This window comes from Pteropus medius, unplaced genomic scaffold, assembly GCF_902729225.1.
Source record: "Pteropus medius unplaced genomic scaffold, Ma_sr-lr_union100, whole genome shotgun sequence".
Taxonomy (NCBI): domain Eukaryota; kingdom Metazoa; phylum Chordata; class Mammalia; order Chiroptera; family Pteropodidae; genus Pteropus; species Pteropus medius.
In genome coordinates this window covers 3525869-3545162 of record NW_024344240.1, presented here as the reverse complement: position 1 = coordinate 3545162, position 19294 = coordinate 3525869, and the positions used below count along the sequence as shown (strand labels likewise).

The 19294-nt window shown below is 38.7% G+C and overlaps 1 protein-coding gene across 4 annotated transcripts in view; it reads right to left on the bottom strand.

Annotated features, from left to right (window-relative positions):
* Window positions 1-19294, bottom strand: part of CA8 (carbonic anhydrase 8) — a 140081-nt gene that overhangs the window by 33429 nt on the left and 87358 nt on the right. The window contains exon 9 of one of the 4 annotated variants that reach the window (XM_039868871.1): window positions 13474-15509. The exons of the other annotated variants lie outside the window; for them this stretch is intronic. The gene's annotated coding sequence lies outside the window, so the exon portion shown is untranslated. Of the gene's footprint in view, window positions 1-13473; window positions 15510-19294 lie in introns of those variants that run through there. 4 annotated transcript variants of the gene reach the window in all.

The following is a 19294-nucleotide window of genomic DNA, read 5'->3' as shown; positions in this document are numbered from 1 at the left end:
AATGGAAAAAACAATAACTCTACACAAATTTGTTGCATGAGTTCAGCCAAGTCTTCTGTGGACTTAGAAAATGGATTAAGAAATCCTACTTGCCACATGCTAAGTGGCAGAGCACGGATTCGACTTAATCTGTTTAATCTTAAAGCTTGCCCTCCTCCCACTAATCACAGCATATCGCTTTTTGAACACTGCATTTTGTACACAGTGCTAGAATGAGTAAAGTAGCTAAGGCCAAATTCAACACAAGCCCTAAAATGATTAATTAAATGAGATAAACCAGTTACATATTATACTGGGCTATTTTTCTTTATTCCAAGTAAGATCCAGGTAGTGTGACAGGGAGCAAATAAACCTGGTACATTGAATGTGGCAGCCTGGCAGAGTGTGGGGGCCACTACTGACCGGCTAGTACTTACAGCTGTCTCACTGCCCCTGCATCAGCGGGTGCCTCATTCATGGGTCCTGAGACCACCTGTAAACCTACCTTTTCATTTTGTCAATATTAAAATTAGAAAAGACAAGGAGTGCAGAATTGGATCAAATGTACAAGTAGGTGACTGAAGAAAGCGATCAAATAAGCTGGTGCTTAACCTTCTGGTGTTCCTCATCACGCAACGAGACCAAATTTCTTATTCACATTTCCAGGAACCAAATGCTGACTCAAATTTTATTTGGAGTCTGTTTCTGTGCACATTCCTGCATCTATATTAACCCGTAAGCCCCATGGGAGCAGAAGCTGATTCACAATGTCCGCACAGCTATATCCCCAGCACCCGGGACAGTTCCTGGTAAGTAGAGGCACTCATAAATATTTGTTGAATTAATACATACTAGTGGCTGAGAGGATTTTATCCCTTTCCTGTTAGTATAAATTATAAACATAATTCACTTGGAATAATGATACTTCAAGCAGAAAATGAGGATTCATCTTAAGAATCGATACCTTCCTAGAGCACATGAGAGCTTAAGCACATTGCTCACTCTCTCCCTTCACCTCAAGTTCCAAGCTGTTCCAAGTCCTTCACCTGTGGTCACTGATGCAGGTGAAGGACTTGGAACAAGTCTATACAGATAATGCACGCTGTAGGTAGTAGGTCTATTTCACTTTTACTCAGATTATCTCAATCATCACACCAAATCTATAAGGTAAACAACATTATTGCCAATGAAGAACCAATGGTCTTGTCAAGACTCAAACTAGTCTAAACAAAATGAAACAAAAAAGGTAAAATAAAAAAGTTTGATTTCATATCATTGAAATGTCCAGAAGTGGACCCAGGTAAGTTTAGATGCAGAGACTCAAAACGTATTATCAGGGCCCTCCTGTGTGTACTCTTTCAAGATCTGCAGGCTTCCTTCTCTGTGGGCTGAAATTTATTCCCAAGCAAGCTCGTACCTGGAAACTAAGTCAGCACCACCCTTATAGCTTGTGATCTTGGAGGATAGCTCGATTACTCCTCTTTTCAGGAAGCTCCAGCAAATTTCCAGGTTGGCCGGTTTTGTCCATGTATCCCTCTCATAATAATCATTGCGGCCATTAGGGATGAATATTTAGATTGCCCAGCCTGAGTCATATTAGGGAGCATGTAGGATATTGGCAACCTTGTTAGGTAAGAGCAACGTAATTCCTTGGAAACTGCTGAGCAGACTAAATGTGATAGGTCTTCAGAAAAATTCAATTCCATACACAAAACACCATAGCCACTAAGAGGTTGAGCACTTGAGTGCATAGCACTTTAAGTATTTACCAACTAAATAAACTTGAGCCTGTGTTCAAACCCATTTTCTTTCCACTACACGTGCAATCTCCTACTTTTTGAGCAAAATACTGAACTACCGCAATATGCTCAAAGTGAACAGGGTTCACCATGTGGACTGACATAGCACATCGAAACATAAAATGGTAATTCTTAGATGAACAGTGGTACACGATACTTCCCTATCGTCGAATGCTATTACTTTGGGATGTAAGGATTTGCTAAATGATCTTGCTAATAACTGGCAAATGAAGCATTTTCAGTGCAGTCGGCCTACCAATATCAGAGGTAGTTTAGCTCAATCAGAATGACAGGATATGCTCCCTTAAGAGATGAGGAGCAGGATTCTCATGCTGCTCCTATTTCTACCCATCTTTCATCTATTGTATTTCATCGCCTTTCTTTTTCTCAGAGTCTATAGATAAGAACGCTTGATTTGAATTAGTGAGAAAATGAGTGGCTAGTGCCTGTAAAATGTTTTAAGAAGCTGTTTTATCTTCCAGAAATCAAAATGATTTTTATTTTCCCTTTAGAGTATAAAAGAGAGACAAATCTGAAAAGTATCAAGCACAAATGGAGACATTTACATTTATGCTTCCACACTAGTATTTTTCTAGTGTCAACAAATGGAAAGCTTTATTTTAAAAGTTGCCAGATTTTGCCTATGCTTCATTATTCCATTCTGCTCCACTACAAAAGGAAAAGAAGGACAGATACTCTTTCTTTATCATCTAGGACTCCTGGGGAAAGACTGAGGCATCTTATCTGGCTTTGAGGTAAATGTGTGACTTTTATTAACATTAATGGGAGTGCTTTGCGCTGAAAGAACAGACTCCATGTTTTAAAATGCTTGAGTGATGATGCACACGAGCTAGAAAAAGGCTTTTTGTCTTATGCCCACTGTTGCAGTACTAGGACTACGAATCACAGTGGGCTGTCCTTTCAAGACAGTTCATCCATCCAGTCATTTCAGAATGCTCGTGCAGAAAAAGATGTCATGGTGAAGCGATGCAATGTGCCAGGCATGGCTCATCGCTCCGACATTGAGAGAGAAGGCTTCCCAGAAACACTCTCGTTAGATCATTGTAAAAAGAAAGACAGCTAATCGGAAAACTGCTTGGGACTCTATCTTTTTCTCTGGTAGGTTTTAAGGAAAAGAAAAATAACACTATTGCTCCTGTATTTGCACAGGCTGAAGAAAACCCACCAAAACATATGGACACAACAAACTAATCCTGGTATTTTTTCATCCTGCATTTACTGCATAAACAAAGTGATGCTGTTTTTTATGTTCACTTCTAAATAAGAAATATATAACTTAATAACCTTTTAAGTAAAATAATTATGGAATAGGAAGAGATATTAATGGTTTTTTAAAGATCCAATAAATCACATAAACTAGTCTTTCCAAGTAATGTTTGTGAGTTGCTAAAGATATGAAGAGAAGAAGAAATGACTGAAATTAATTCTGGAGACAAATCCCCATCAAAATGAGAAATAGTGCACTAACTTACATTAAATAAAAAATCACTCACGTGTCATAAAGGGGATAGAATAAATCAATCTTTTAAAGGAATACAAATATTCAATGGAGTGCTATTTAAAAACAAACAAAAAAGAGCATTAGAAGACTAGATGATGACAAGGTAAGGGATGGGCCCCGCCAAGCCACCTGGCTGGGTTTGCCAGCTCTCCCAAGCTTGCTTTGAGTCTCATGAGATTAAACATCCCTCAGCCCGTAGATCTCCCTATTCAACCAGCCACTACCCCCAACTCTCCATAGGTGGGCAGAGGAACACCCAGTGCCCACCTCTTCAACTTTGTCTTATAGATGTGCACCTCCAAAGTCTTATACTCCGGCAGCCTGGAGAAAATGGAGACCTACAAGGTTACAAGATAGCTGAGGGCGCTGGGTGTGTCACAGTTGACCCAGGCATCCTTTTAAAAAACACGTTAAGAAAATAAAAACAAGATCAGAAGCTAACAAGACAACCACATGTTCATTAGTTTTTATCAAGAAGAAACACCCATCCTGAGTGTGTGACCCTGAACAACTGTGTTGTCTGCAAGTCGAAAAGGAAATGGGCGACCTGGCTTTAGGATAATATTAAAGGCTAAAAAGCTGCTGGGTGCTTTCCAGATTGCAAAGATTTTTACCATGAATTCAGCACTAATTGCTGAGAAAAGATGAGGGGAAACACATACACATACACGTGTTATATTTTACAATTCAAAAAAAGATAATAAATTTGTATTTAGTTGGCACTGATGTTTATATTTGTCTGCTAATAAGTTCGGAATCTGTTATCTAATTGAGAAATCTGTCAGGCATCAAAGGTATATGGGAGAACACTATGCTATGCAGATCTATCAAAGAGATTGAAAACAGTCCTTAACCTCTGAGGTGCTTATAGGCTATCTGGCAGTTATCAGCCATGAGCATAACAAAATTTTTTACAGACAATTTATAAACAATACATTTAAAGAGAGAGAGAGAGATCATTATCTTATACTTCTTAAAGCCTGAGGAGGAATGTAAAAAAATTGCAAATGACTCCCCCCCAAAATAAATGTAAGGGTTGCAACTTATGTCTGGACTCATCTGCTTGTTAGATGAATGACTCATGAAGAGAAGAGCTTGAGATAAGACAGGAGGCAGCCTCAGACACTGGCTCTCAAGCCAGGAGGTAAAGCAAGCACCTGTCCTGCCTCATCTGCTTCTCCATTTTGCTTCTTGGCCCTGATTTCTTTCCATCTGCCCATAGGGAGCAACTGAATTGTGTGGCCGCAAGGCAAGGGCTGGAGGGACAGCCGCCATCATCCCTGTGTTGAGCCCTCTTCTCCCACACAGCTAGCAGATGGGCACCATCTTGCCTGAGCTGAGCCCTCCCCCGACACAGCCAAATCTGAATCTACATTAGCCTGGTGAACACCACTGACCCCACCTTGGTGAGCCCTTAAGACCCCGCCTCACCCAACGTGTGCACCTCCGGAGGCTCTTTCAGCAGCAGACAGCTGGCCTAGGCCTGTACTCCGTTGCAGTCTTTCTTAAAAACTCTCAAAAGTTCACAGGCCCCGAGCAGGCGGAGGCTGGCCTCGGTGTGCCCTGTGCCTCTTGCTGAGTGGCCCCAGGTCTGGCACAGGCACCAGATCTGAATCTGCATTAAGCTAGTGAACACTGTTCACCCCGCCCTGGTGACTTCCTGAAAGGAAAGTGTCCATGTATCCTTTATCCTTCGATATTTCAGTGTCTATTCCAATGCCTGCTACTTCAGTGCTCAATAATTAACTTGCATAATGGCTCCATTCTTTCCTGTAAATAAAGGTCATATTTCATATTCTAGCTCTCAAAATACTCTGATTCCTTCACTCTGCCTTTGATCGTAACACCTCTCCACTTTCTTGTGTATATTTAGATTCAGCTAAAATGGTCCATTCATCAACTCTGCATCAGACCACCTGTTTCACCCTCCTCGGATGTCTCCTCCTATTGGTCTACATACCTGGAGGATCCCTTCTCCTCCCCTGCCCCTCCAACCTTCCTCTCCAATTTTCAAGTGCCCATCTTCTCCATAAAACATTCCCTGTTTACTTCAAGATGTTTTTTTTTTTTCTTTTTGGAACAAATAATTTGTGCCATCCACGTGGATTTTAGAAAATGTTCTCAATTATAATTAGGTGTGTTTTGGCCAAGGCTTGAGTTTTCCTTACCACCAGCACACTAATCAACACACAGTAAGAATTCAATAAGTATTTGTTGAATAAATAAATAACAGACTTGCACCTTGTCCGCCTCACTGCCAAGGGAGAAATGTCAGATGTTAGCAATCATGTTTAATTAACAGCAATAGAGGAGGAAGAAGAGAAACAAGTCAGAGGGAGGAGCTTAATTACTGCACTCGGCTTTGTCCACCTTTCCCATGCCATCTACAGCCATCTTCCACACATCCCTCCTACTGTCCAACAGGCCTTGCTCTTGTGGATTCAGATACCTGCTCATCAAAATGCAAAATCTGCATCAAGACATGCATTATATAAAAGACAACTATGACTATAGGACTAGTATAAAATCATCATAATGGGCTTTTGTGACTCCAGTAACATGTAATATTTTATTTTCTGCTTCGGAGTGAGCCTGGCCATCATTCCAGCAGACATCTCAAGAAGCAGCATCACTTACCCCCATCACTTAGGGAACCATCAGTTGGACTGCTCTATAGAATTCTCTACATCTCTAAAAGTAGACAACGCATCAGCTACCCACATTCATGAAAATACTTTGCTTCAGGAATAGTTTCATAATAATATATGGGGACATTTGTTAAATATTTCTGATGGATGGAAATTGAAAGGCATATCAAATATATTGCTACAGAAAATTCACTGGTCCTGACTAGAGATTGTGCATGTAAATAAATGGAATGTGCATATTGAAGAAACTTATCAATACTGATACAATAAATTGGGATTTTGTGATATAAATTTATAAAGAAACAAAATACGGTAGGGCTTCAATAGAGTAGAATTAGGACTGCAGGGGGGGTGGGGATAGAATTACAGGTGCTGCTGTTGACTCACACTGATACTCACAATCACCTCCCACAAACCAACATCCTGTCCAAGAGGGGACTTGCCCATTCTATAAGAAAATGGAAGTTGCAGTCCCAGAGTGACCCCCAGTCCTCTTTGTAACTTAAAGCTGCACTCGGTGTGCAGAGTCCTGCCGTTTCCTAACTACGCAATTCAATAATCCAGTAACTGACTTTTTAGAAAGTTGTCTAAAATCCAGTTAAAACAAAACTATTAAAATTCTATTGTACCAGAACTAGATTAAATTCAGCAGCTTAGGACTCATGAATCAAATAACCGTCTACGTTATCTTCGGATTCTCTTGCTAGAGTGTTTATAGGCAGAAGCTTTGGAAAGTCTGTTCGTGTTGTATATTTGCTTGGCAGCTGAAGGGCAAATGAAAATCTTCCTCTGTGTGCACACCAAGATAAAGCAAATCATCCATACGTTGCATTCATTTGCCTTTGCTGCTCTATCATTATGAAACAGTCTGATCACCAACATTGATGGGCGATTGAGGAGCTCACTTTCATTGACCAATCTGGACCTAAGACGTGCCTCAGTAGTGGGCAATGAATAGTCACAGACGAGTTCCAAATGCTGACTCTCCATTGCAAGCGAAAGCCATGAGTGTTGATATTTAGGATATGGGAAGTCCTCCAGACAGCAACAGTTCCACTTACCTTCACAGTGCTTTCAATTCTTTCTTAGCTAAGTGGCTCTTGGAAACTAAATATTCTTTCACTTTCCATTTGAGATAAGAAAAGGTAGGAATTCTTAACCTGGTCATTATCTAGCACACACAACACTGGGAATGAATCGATTTAAAAAATGATGCCTCGTATTACCCAGATTTCATGTTACTGCATAGGAAGCCTGGCGTGTTGTGAGCCAATGCGGGAGTTCATTCCAGTCATTTCCTAAGCAGAAAGTGACTTTTTCCAGCCAGAATGGTGATAAGTATGACAGCTATCATTACATTGTTGCGAATACTGGCGTCACTAGAGAGAAACAAGCAGCTGTAAAGGACACCGAGGCTGCTTACGGCGCAGAGGAAGGCAGAGGGCTGTGGCCTCACGGCCATTTTCTTCCACAAGTCCCTGTGGCAGTCATCACCTCATAGAACATTACTGAAAAAAGAGAGGCTTCTGAAGGAATCCTCTGAAGACAATTCGGGACCTCCAAGACTGCACTTAGGGCAAGTACATAAGCAAAAAACTAAGAATTCTCAGTACTCAGGGAAAAAGTAGTTAGCTTGGATGAGAACAATCTGCAACACAAGAGAAGGATCCAGAGAGAGCCACATTTGTCCCCTTTGCCACATCGCTTAAGGGTTAGTAATACTTCCTTAGTGAGGAGTAACTGTAGATTTGTGTCTGCACCTACTTTCTCTTCTTTACAGTTTGTTGTACATAAATAATGGGTATGACTCCCTTTACCAGCTCGGGCATCAAAAATGGGCAGAGGGATCCTGACAAGATCTAGCCTCAGCCCCCAAAATGCTGGAACCAGTCCCAGTCCATAATCCTTAGGCTTCAGCGTTTATCAGGTGTCACTGGATCGGCCTGTCCCTCCACATGTGGTGCCTTGGGGTGCCCTTTCCGAGCACTGAACCCCCACAGGCTTCTCTAACCATAAAACCACTAAAGATGCTTGGCTCCCTCACTCCCAGCAGGACTGAAGCTCCTAACAGAAATAGCTTCAACTCCACCCCCGAGCTCTCCTTATCCAAGATGGATCCCCTTTGTCAAAGTCAAAACGTCCCTCTGTGCTCTTCCTCCAAGCAACGAGGGCCTAGTTGCCTACCTCTCTAAGAGGGGTCCCTCAGGGACTCTGAAACCCAGAGAAACTGTACCCTAAGTATAGGACAGGCAGATATAGTTAACTTCTTAAATTATTTGTCTGCATCAACAGACAATAGTATACAAAATTACATGTGGCCATCCCTCATTTCAGAGTCTGACTTCACTCATCTTTCACAAATTACTTCATCATCTTTTTTCAAGTATTTCGATATTCAGTCACCTACTTGAGGTTGATCCTTCCTAGAAATATAGCTGCTTTTAGTGCCTAGTATGTGGGAAGAAGAGAAAAAGGATGAGAAGCACCTGCGGAGATTCTGTCCTGGGGAGTGACAGTCCTCTCAGTATTTGAGGACATACTAACATAGACATATGCTGCAGAGAGAGGCCCATGACTGTGCAGAGGGCCCTTGGTGCAGCCGATAGGCACAGGGATGACTGTCCTTGAAAAAAAGAAAAGTTGAATGAGAAAGAAGAGAAGCAGGTGACTGCGTTGGGCAGTCTTCTCCAACAGTCCAGTGCTCTTGGCCACTGGTGAGGTGAAATACCTCCTTCACCCATCAACACACGGACCTGGCAACCATCACTATGGGAGCTCAGAACCACAAGGATGGTCCATTCCATTCTCATGATGGAGCTAATACATGTCATAACAAGGTAAGGCACTGAAAGTACAAGGCAGTTCTAGTTCTTCAATCTTTATATCTTACTCAATGTTACGGGAGTTTCTCATGTCTGCTATTTTGTCATATTGCTATTAAAAGTTCGATAAAATCCACCTCATGATTCTGACTTGGGAATGAAAAGCTGTAACTGGGTATTGCCATTATCAGTTATCCTGAGATGAGATCTGGGGAGATCGGTGTAGCCCTGGGATGCCAAGAGGCTGAGCACAGAAGCACGTCTTTTGCAAAGTTTCTGAGAAGAGTAGAGAAAGAGCTGGCAAGCTGAAGTTGGCAGGCGGCCTACCCACTTAACGCCCATCAACTCCATGAGGGCAGGGATTGCTCCTGCCCCTTCTTCACTACATCACTATCACCCAGTACAGTGCCTAGAACTTTTAAAGGTGCTCAATAAACCGTTGTTGAATGAGTGAATGAACTCTTTTATAAACTATTAAAATACAGGTATATGGCAAAGGGTTTCTCTAATGTTTTAGACATTCCTAGAAGTGAAGAAATAATACTAGCACTTATTCAAACATCCCCATGAGTGCTAAAATAATAAAAACAAACATCTTAATATTTAAGTATTGAAGGTCACGCACTGCTGGCAGAACTCAGATCCAGGATTCAAATCAAAGAGCCTGGCTTCCATCTATGCCTTGAACCTTTGTAATTCCTGCCATCTGGCCACATGACATGATGTGAGCACAAGAACATATTCCCTAGAGCTAGTCACAAAACTTTGCCCAGAGAATGGTATTACAAATACCACTTTGCATCACCTAAGGTATTGACCTGTATCTACTACAGTCTCCCCCACTGTGGGTCTGGCTTCACTGAAATTCCCTGCTCCTTTTGTGAAGTCTTCAGGGCTTCTTTCATTTCCGCACCTACAGGGACATCCTCTGTTTGCCCTTCACTCGGTGTATTGTGGCTCTCTTTCCAACTTCAGCCAGAGGAGATACGCCTGTCTTCCTACTACTTATTGTCTTGCCTCACAAGGTGACAGTGGGAACTAATTCTGTTGGGGAAAGGTTGTTCTGGTAACTTTAGGGTATTGGAAATACCCTAAAGGAATTCAAGATAAAAATAATTCTTCATCGGATGTATAGGTCTGACCACACATATTTGACATATTTTTCTTTCTGGTCAAAAAAAGGAAGGCTTTCCCTTGTCTAAATCAAAGGACAGAATTTAAAACAAAAAACAACCCATAAATCAATTATGTCATCCTATCTGGCCCATTTTTAAAAGATGATTTAGAAAAAAAAAAGAAAAAAGTTTCTTCCATCTGAAATATTTTAGCTAATTTCCATAACAAAATGATTGTGATGATTAAAATATATTTAATATAAATGCAAGAAATGTTAAAAAATAGGCCAATTGACAGTAATCCAAAGGTAAGAAAAGCCCCCAGGGATAATACTGAAAACATGTGAACTCTTGCCAAGGACGTACAAGTTAACAATAGTAGATCCCACGATCTTCTCAGGGAGGCCCTGAGGACAAAACGCAAGGCCGCAGCCCAAGCGTCGGAACTGTGTTGAGAAATAATAGGCATAATCAGTGTCCATAAAATGTTTTCAAATATGTACTTTGTGCAAGGATAACAGTAATAACAGTCCTAACCTATACGAGAGGACTATTCCTTGAGTTAAGTGCTCACCCGCTACTTGTCTCTCATGACACAGTGCCACTTAGGACATTTTCTCACACTTACATAAATGAGAAAATCACCCCCTTGATGCTTTAGAAGCATTACTTCCTCTTCCTGGGAAGACCGATTTACTCACAAGAATCGTATTCACATTTCCTTTCTGTAGACTTAGAAAACAAAAATGTGTGAACTTATAGGCTTTTCTCACCTGGTATCCGTTTTTCCCAAACTGCTTCACACTTCCGGTTATGTGTGAAGGCTGAGTTTAGCCATCATGAAGGTGGGCCTTGTCCACCAAAACGGCTGAGGCCCAAAGCAGAGGCAAGTCCCTTTCTGCGAAAACATAGTAACAGACTTCCCCAGACTTGCATGTGAATTTTTCAATAGGGCTCCAAATATATTTATTGAATATTTGGAACTATTCCATATAATTTCTAAATATGAGTAGAAAAAAGAGAAATCATATATTATAGTTTTTCATATTAAGATTTTTTCATTCAAATGAGATTTGTTCAAAAAAAGTATTTGCAAGGAAATTTATTTAATGTGACAAATTGCAAGGGGTCAGTTTTCATCCTAGTCTTGGGCTATAATAATACTGTAGATTACTTTTATTCCATAAGTAAGCATCTTTATGTAAAAGATAAAATATTTTTCATGCAATGTATAGACTTTGATCTGCATTTTTAAAAAAAAATACCTTTGGGCCAGATTCTAATACAATTTCATGGGAAAAAACTCCTTTTGAGGATGACTGAATTCCAATATAATTTGAAAGCAATTAAAGTTTAACAAAGGAATTGTTCAGTAGAGTTATTCTGGAAATGAATCAGGCCCAAAGGGAATAAAACAAGCATATTCTGGTCTTTGGAGCAGCTCTAAGAAATTTCTAAGTTCTGTTGACTCACTAGAACTACAGTGTTCCAGTTGGAGAGGAAAAACGCTACAAGGCAGTCGTGTATGCAGATTCACTTAAGTTTCAGATACCGGAAAGTCCCTCAAAACTCAATAGCATCAATTCTCAATAGGTATTCCTGTACAACCTGAAGCATGAAACATTTAGTTTGTTTTATTAAAATGTAATCTAGGTCTGACACGATACAAAATTTCCAATTTAAAATACTTTCTTCTGTGTTGTTTTTCTCTTTGTCGAAAGCATCTGGAGGGTCATGTATGTCTCAGAACCTCATTACCTCGTGAGTGCCAGTTTCATACCCAAGTAGCACAGGAAACAACTCTAAGCTAAGGAAAGGAACACAGAAAAAAAGGAAAGAAAGGTTCTGTGTGCATAACCTTAGGGGCTGCATTATGCCATTGGTGTAACGCCTCATCTTTTTTATCATACTCTATACTATGACCCAAGATAATATTCTGCATTAAATTAATACAGGTTGCTTTTTTAATCATGTCGATATTTGCTGCATTAATATTTTACAATAGAACTGGACAGATTATTAAAGAATGAGGTTTTCTGGATATCTATTTGTACACATTCCATCTTGGGGTTAAATCTGTAGAGTTAAGACATAGAAAGCATTAACCAGCACATACTAATTAATCACTTTTAATTAATTAAATAGAGAAATAAATTGGTGAAACAAAATTGTCAAGTAATTAACTCAGTGAGTTAATGACTGATATGTCAACCTCATTTTAAGAAACTTTAAGTTACTAAAAAGCATGAGTCTACCCTTAATCACAACGATATCTGACACAAAATTCTGAAAAATGTGCCTACTCAAGTGAAAATTCCAAAAGAGAACCGACAACCTAATATTTTGAGTAATGTGCTACCTTAAATGACAGGGAATTGTATCCAGAATGGCAACATGAGGAGCCATAACTGGTGGAATTAAAAAAAAAAATTAAAAAAACCATTTAAAGTGTCTGGAAATTCTAAAGACATATAGCAAATGCAAAAGCATTTATTCAAGAAAATCTCCTAAATCTCAGTAAGAACAATGAGAGTATTCGGAAGTTGAGCCAGAAACCCACCCCTTCCCTTCCCCTTTCTCAGCTTGGCACGGTGAAATCTCCACTCTAGGTGGGGTCGGCCAAGATGGGGCACCCTCTTCTTTCAGCTCCCCATCAATGGATACTGAAAAGGCAGCAGAGGCTAAATCCTTAGGGACTATAACCAAGAGTTTGTGGGTCACTTCCCCCCAACCCCTACTCAGAGAGCAGAGGTTCTACTAAGTGCACATAGAACATTCTCCAGGATAAACCATGTCTTAGACCATAAAACGAGCCTCTACAGATTTAAAAGGATTGGAATCATGCAATGTTTTCTGACCTCACGGAGGGAAATATAAGTCAATCACAGAAATTTGGGAATTCATGAATATGTAGAAATTAAGCAACACATACCTAAATAACCATGAGGTAATGAAGTTGCAAAGCAAGTTAGAAAACACTCTGCGATGAATAAAAACATTAATTTACAGAATGCAGCTAAAGCAATGCTTAGAGGAAATTTTATAACTATAAATGATTTTATTAAAAAAGATCTCAAATCAACACCTTAATCTTTCACCTTAAGATACTGGACAAATTAAATCCAAAGCAAGAAGAAGGAAGGAAATAATAAAGATCAGAGTAAAACATAATAAAATAGAGAATAGAAACACTGTAGAGAAAACCAACGAAATTAAATGTTGATTCTCTGAAGGGAACAATAATATTGGCTGGCCGTTAGCTAGACTGACCAATAAAAAAAGAGAACTCAAATTATCTTAACTGACAACTTTCTAAGAACAATATTACTTAGGATCAGTACATTAATTATTATGAATCAGAGATGCTTTTAGATGCTTTTTCCCCCTCTGTTAGGCAAACAAAATCCATGCTAAATTAAATTTCAAGATCTTTGAAATTTGTCATTTATCCCTAGTTAACTCCCCTGCCGCACACACACTTCTGCTTTGGGAGGCTCCACTCCCATTTCAGTGTCCACTATATGCCTTGTATTTATTTTCCCATGCCATCAAAACAGAACAGATTTGAGATCAGTTCTTTGTATTTTCGTTGATTAACAAATTACCCTTTCAAATTCATTCCTGCGAAAGCATCATATGAGCAGCATTCACAGTCTGGTCTGAGGTACCTAATTGTTAAATGAAGGGGTTTTCCTTACTAGAGGATATTAAGCTTCCACACAAGCTCACAACAGATACCACACACTGAACCAAGTAGTTCATTTCTATTTTTTGACTCAGAAAATGTACAGCAAATAAATTTGACTGCTTCAATTAAAATATATATTGGCAAGGGAAATATGGGAAACTAGGTACCACCTTGAAAATCATTTGAATTTGTTTTCGTAGTTATGTTTATTTTGGAATTTTAAGAAATAGATGGGTGGAGACTACAATAAGCGTCAGAAGTCAGGTCCAAGAACAGCCCCTGGCTGTTCTGTCCCAAATGCATCAGGGGCAGAGAGTCTGGGTGTCTTGTGTACCATTTTGTCTCAGGGCCTGAACACAGGGTCAACCAAAAGAGGCCAGCAGCGCCATTCGGCCTCTCATTCCCGAAAGGCTTCAGGGTTTGCCTTTTGATGTGAAGTATCAACGAGGCTACACATGCAGCCAATGTTTGGCAAGCATGTGGTATCAGTTTTAGTCAGTAAGATATAAATGTTTAAATATGCCACAGTTTTTGTAACTGTGTTTTGCCATTTCTTCATTTCTGTATATGTATGAGAAACCACAAAAAGAAAGAATCCAGGCTGGATTGGCCTGGATTCAGAGGCTCCACCTGACTCTGCCCTAACGTGGTCCACGGCTACCACAGACCCTGACCTTTCCAGAGCCTCTGCTTCTCCTCACTCTGCCGCAGCTCTAGTCCTCTCTCTCTCGGCTCAAAGTTCCACCACGATCCTTCTACACTTCCGTTTTCAGATACTTGGTGTGATTTTTATTTGAATTTAATGCCCTCACTATTACAACCTCTCCTCAACACACTTAAAATCTCTCATCACATGCTTATTCCACATGTATTATTTCTATTTCTAACTTAGATATTTTGCATCACAGAATACCCCCAAAACGGGACTATGTTATTGAAGTTATTAGTTTGACAACAAGAATTATAACAACAAACATTTATTAAGTACTTGCTTTGTGCCAGGCACTCTACTGTTTTACATAATTTATCTCATTGTGTCACATCTAACTGTATCTAAGCATATGCTTTGTCAGTAGCACTTAAAAATAATTAAGATAAAGATAATGTTGGTCGTCTCGGAAAGAAACATCTCAATATATCGAAGATGTGAAATTCATAGAATAAAATATTCTAAAGTCGAAAAATGTACAACACTAAATTATTATAGGATACTATTAAATTCATGTTTCTACTATGGAAAAAAATGCTTTCTTTTTGTCCTATTTATTTCCTATATGTTTCTCAAATTCCTAGAAACCACAGCTTTTAATATAGCAAATAAATATAATTAGATTCATATATTCAAATAAATCCTTTTACTAAGAAAGCAATATATAAAGGGAGTATTAGGTTCTTGCATTAACTCCCAAATTATTTTCCATAATAACAAACCAATTGTGGTATGAGGGCTGAAAAATAACATGAGATATGATTTTTACTAATCCTTTATGTTCCACTTTGAAGCCGCACGTTGTTCTTGATCAAAACTCTTATTTTATTATCAAGACTTACATTATTCTCCGAAGGAGTGAATTTTCTGTTGGAGACAGGAAATGAAGGACTGTTAATGCATTTTTCTGCCTCAATATTAACACACGATATATATTCATAATAACTCCAAAACTAGTTTCATTTCTTCTACACATAAACAATAAACAGTATGTGCAAAAATATGAATCCCAGCAGCAGTGATGTGGCTATATAATATGGGGTTTCTTTTGAATGTACAGCCATTTATAATATTTCATTCGAGCATGTGTACAGGGAACTACCACAGATGTCCATCAAAGCTGGATTAGATGAAGACAAACAATGCAGGCTTTGAGCATAAAACGAAGCTGCAGTTCAAAAGTTTCCGATTCTCATCCAAGGGCACTATAGGACCACTGTCTTCCTCCTTTATGCAAAAAGAATGAGTCAATTATATTACTGACATTCTTCCACAGCAGACTGAAAAGTCTTTTTACAGTCAAACAAACGACAGTGAAAACTAAAAACTGCATAAGAAAATGTGGAAATTTCAAAAATATCTTCATGCTCAAGTTTGTCATCTCTGCAAATTTTCCACAAAGTCTGCCATAATTTTATGGCTACGACAGCATCTATTAATGAAAAATTGCATAGAAACAAATATTTTCAAATAAAATAAATACATTAATGTTTGAACTGTTTCTAAACAAAAATTTACATATCGTGTTTAATAATAAAATTAAGCTTTCAGTTATTGTTGTTAATTTCATGTGTAATAATCTCAAGTGGTAACTGCTTGAGCACAAAGATCACTTCCTCTTAGTCCCCAAATAACTTCACAATTCTATTAAATAAGTGAATAAATAATAAATAGAGGATAATGTATGAAACAATAGTACTTTTTGAGATCATGAATTTTCCACTTAGGAAAATGACATCAGCTTTTAGTTTAATAACATCCCACTTCTGTTGCGAGTTGAGAGTACTTTTTGAGATCATGAATTTTCCACTTAGGAAAATGACATCAGCTTTTAGTTTAATAACATCCCACTTCTGTTGCGAGTTGGGAGTGGTGAAACTTACACATACAGTTACTAAATGTAAACTAGTGCAATCTTTTGGACAATAAACATCCATAAAATTTAGAATGCATATACTTTTTGACCTGGAATTACACTGCCAGGAGTTTATCATAGAGATATAACCAACCAACCAGACAAGGATTTCATGTGCAAGGATATTCACTGGAAACAAAAACTGGAAACAAACCAAATGACTTCCTTCCTTAATAATTATGATACAATGGAGTATACTTTAAAATTGTCCATATATGTTATGTGTGTGGATGTGCCTGTGTGTGTGTATATATATATATGTGTTTATATATATGAAACATGTGAAGACATGTTTATATATATATATATATATATGCTATTGTCCATATATGTTATGTGTGTGATATGAAAAGTCGTGTGTGTGTGTATATACGTATATGTGTTTATATATACACACACACACACACACAATAACACAATAATACACACACACACAGGCACATCCACACACATACAAATATATATGGGATAATATATATATATATATATATATATATATAAACATGTCTTCACATGTATGCATATGTACATATAAATATATATAAGCTCTGGAACAATTTATTAGAAAATATTTATAATACTGGGATATATATTTCCAAACTACATTTCAAATAAGGTAGTGAGTCATGACCAAATCCTTTAGATTATGCCTCAAAGCTATAATTTCAAAGGTAAAATATTTTTAATGTATATATTTGACAATTTTAACCCATGCGATGAGAACCCAGCCATTCCGAGTTGCTGTCTAGGATTTTTGCAGTATGAAAATCCATCTCACACGGGAGGCAGGACGCTTAGGTAAGGACTCAAGCTGAGGATTCCCACCACCAGTTTCGGCCTTGCTTTCCCAGGGCACCTTTTAAAATGACCACTCAGAGTTGAGCCCATGAAAATTTAGGGACCGCTGCCCCAGCCACCTTATAAGTAATAGGTGTTTATTATCCTGCTCTATACTCCCACTCACTCGGGACCTGGGACGGAAAACTACCTTTCCCAAGGCTCACTGTGCCCCCATCCTGGGATCAGTAAGCAATTACCCACAGGACACCGTGTTTCCACTGTGTAAAGGTACTGAAACTGTGCCTTCAATTCCCCAAAGTGGGAGCTCAGATGCCATGGGCAGGACCCGTAGACCCCGTGTGGGTGGCCTGTGCCTTCTCATTCAGAAGGTCATTCTGCATATTCTTACCTAAACACAACCCAAGAAATTTTAAATCAAAGTGACTGACGTGAAACTGACTGATGACCAAAATTGTAAAGCCACTGCATTTCAGAGCTCAAAGGAGCCTAAAGGTCATGAAGTATGAATTTTCTGCAAAAGAAATATAACCTACAGTCCTCTGATTCCTAAAATGTGTTCCATATAACTCTAGAAGTCAATTAGAAAAACAAATCCATATTCAAAAAATCTGTGAAAACTCTGGTTAAATATAATAAAATATGGTTCTTTCATACAAAACCACCTCAGAGCCTCTAATATGCTAATATGCATTGTAAATCTCCAAAACAAGACTATTATATCCAGGAGCCTCCAAATTTATGTGGACTGTCACCCTTGACTTAACAAACACCGCGATGGCCCAGAGCTCTGCAGAACAAATATATTCAGGAAAATCTAGCCTAGAGGCAAATATTCCAAGTTTATGAAAGTAATAAAATTTAAGAATATATCCAATTATGCTAAAAATTAAGCTACCATGGTCCAAAACATCAATTAAACCAAATATAGGTAAGAAAATATGCAATCACTCTAATCACACAAGGTCAAATCTTAATCCAAAGGATTTCAACAATGAATATATATCCACGTGGCAACAGAGGCACGTGCTCATTGCTCTCACTTTCGTTTTTAAAGTTCTAAGGGTCTGACTTAAAGGTTTTTCAATAAATGCCAAATGAATTCTAATTTACCTGAGTGTGGACTCTGCTGGTATATTTAGGTACTCATTCTGCTAAAATCTCTCACAGAAGAAACTAAAAATAATATCCTATGCTTATTGAGCTTTTGTCAATTTTTTTTTCCAAAGAAAATATCACCTCCCAATGCCAACGCACTCCGAGGATGATCTTTATTTTAGCTCCCTCAAAAGATGAACACTTGATCTTGTTCACGGCAGATACCAGATTACCTGGGAAATATTTCAATTGATCCCAATATGGGGTACGAATTCGGAATCAGGGAGACTCAAGTTCACATCCCAGCTCTGTCATCAACTTGCTGTAAGAATTTAGGCAATCTACGTGTCCCTTCTAAGCCTCAGAAGGCTTAACAGTACCTATATTTCAGAGGTTTTGTGTGAGAATGTAATATGACAACAGATATGACAACGGTGCCTCCCAGGCATATAACTGAACCACTAGGGACAATTTCACTCACTGCTGAAAACTGACCTACAGTACTGTATGGCCTAATATTTTCCATAGCGAATGTCTGAAATTGACCTTTCAGCATTTCAGAGAAAGCTTTCAAGGGATGGAATCACACTCGATCTCATCTGCGCTGTGCTCCCCAGGTCCAGCACAATATCTGGCCCAAAGCAAACACTCCAAGAAAGTGTGTGTGTGTGTGTGTGTGTGTGTGTGTGTGTGTGTGTGTGTGTTTACACATACATTAAAAAGTGTAACAAAATGACAGTAGCAGTTGCTCCTATTTGCAGACTTTTTTATTTGCATCAAAATTAAATATGCACATACTTCAAAGTTAAATAGTTCTAAAAGGTTAGTTACAAAAACTATCAGTCCACTGTCCCATATGACACCAATTTCTTCCTCTTCAAGTCTTTCAGCCGATTATTGTATTAACATCACAGAGCTAAGTAGTGTGATTGTTTTGCTCCTTTTCAATTTTCTATTTTAGTATTGTCTGTCACTTTTCCTATAGAGAATGAAGATGTGACCCTCTTTCCTCCTGTCAGCCCCTACACACACACACAGAGCCTTCCCTTCACCCCATTTTCCCAAAATGGTTACGCAGTAATTTTGGTTGGATCAATATTCAGCTTCAATTATTGTGATGATGTAAATATTATTCAGAGCTGAACTACATGCATTAATATTGCAATTTAACAAACGTCTTTTTGTTTTCTCTGGAGTGAAT